We start from the raw sequence: 1,623 nt of genomic DNA on the forward strand, positions 1-1,623 counted from the left end.
GCAGGGACACCAGGCAGGGACACCAGGCAGCTCACCCTGCCCTGGGAACCCGCTGCCTGCTCGGCACTGCCTGACTCTGCTCTCCCTTTCCCCCAAAAGAGGAAACAGGGCTGGCCCTGCTAAAGGCCCGGTAGAACTCCCTGGAAGAGCTCCTTTGGAGGAACTGCGCTGAAAATTAGGTGCCAATGGCTCCTAAGAGCAGTGGTCCTGGGTGGAGAAACTCCCAGATCCCTTTGGCAAAGACTCAGGTGCTGCTCAGAGAAGCGGGGTGTGTGCCCCAGAGGACGGCTCCATGCTCCTGTGGCACCCCTCTGTCCTGGGAAGGAGCTTTCCAAGCTCCTCCACTCTGGGAGAAACCTACCAGGAGCTCAGCCAAATGGAAACCGTTTGCATTGGTGCCAATAATTGTAAAATCAGTTCAGGGTTCTCAAAGGAACAGATTTGGTTCTCCAAGGAACAGGGACTGCTCCCCACCATGCAGGGGACAGTGTGGCCCTCTTGTCCCTGTGCCTGTTTTGTTGAACTGTGCTCTTGAAAGTGGAGGGCAACAGCAGAATATCCTCTGGCTAATGAGAGTTGTATGACAAGTCAGCCGCCCTGAGTTCCCAGCAGGGAATTTTTGACCCTAAAATGCCACAGAATACATTATTGTGTGAAAAAAGAGTTTTGCTTTAACTTGACTTGACTGGGAGTTGGAAATGGACTTCTGTAGAGGGGCCACAGGAGTGTTTGCTTGGGATTTCTTTGCAATCATTTCCCCAGTAAATTATTCAAATGATTCAGAGTGCTCTTGCATTGATGCTCATTCTTGTGCCTGGTACCTGGCTCATTCCTAACTGAACTGCATAAAATTTGCCACATCCCCTTGGGAATCAGGGGCAACATTTTGTAAGAGACAGCCTGATTGAAACCAGATGCCAGTTCCTTTTTCACAGAGGCCCCACATAAATCAGGGATTGTTTTTGTAAATCCTGCCCCCAGGGATGTCAGGAACAAGTTGTCAGGATGTGTTGTGCAAGTGCCTGTTATGTGAGGCTGGAGGTGGATGCAGGCATGACTGGCCCCAGTGGCGTTACTGGCCTTGCCCCTTGAAGGGGTCAAGGGGGGGTTTATTCTTACACTTTGCAAACTGAGAACTGTGTTTTCTGGTGGAGGTCAAAAAGATGTGTTTGGGAAGCTGGGCTGCTGAGATACCTGTGGGAGTGAAGCATCATTCCCAACAGGTTCTTGCCCTGCACCCTTTCTCTGAGCCCAGGGGGCGTTCAGAGACCGTGGGAGCAGGGAGGCAGGATGCTCACCTGGAGGGGACGTGCCACAGGAGGAAGAGATGAGACTGATAAGGAGAGAGCAGAGCACCCTGCCTGCTGGTGAGGGTTGCAGTAGGTCTTTGGGGGATAAAGAAATGAATTTTCTGGGCACTGTGCTGAGACCAGTCCTCCTGGTAGCCAAAAGGGAAAGGACCTGCAGGTCCAGGGGCTTGCACATCCTACAGGACAAGCTGAAATGCTGTCCCAAAAGCCCACAGGCTTCACAGTGCTTTTCCCCCCTCAGTTTTCTGGGTATCTTATTGCATGTATGGGGGCTACAAGCAAATTTGACTTTGTGTTCATCAGGATCTGTCTT

Source organism: Geospiza fortis, unplaced genomic scaffold, assembly GCF_000277835.1.
Source record: "Geospiza fortis unplaced genomic scaffold, GeoFor_1.0 scaffold97, whole genome shotgun sequence".
Classification (NCBI taxonomy): domain Eukaryota; kingdom Metazoa; phylum Chordata; class Aves; order Passeriformes; family Thraupidae; genus Geospiza; species Geospiza fortis.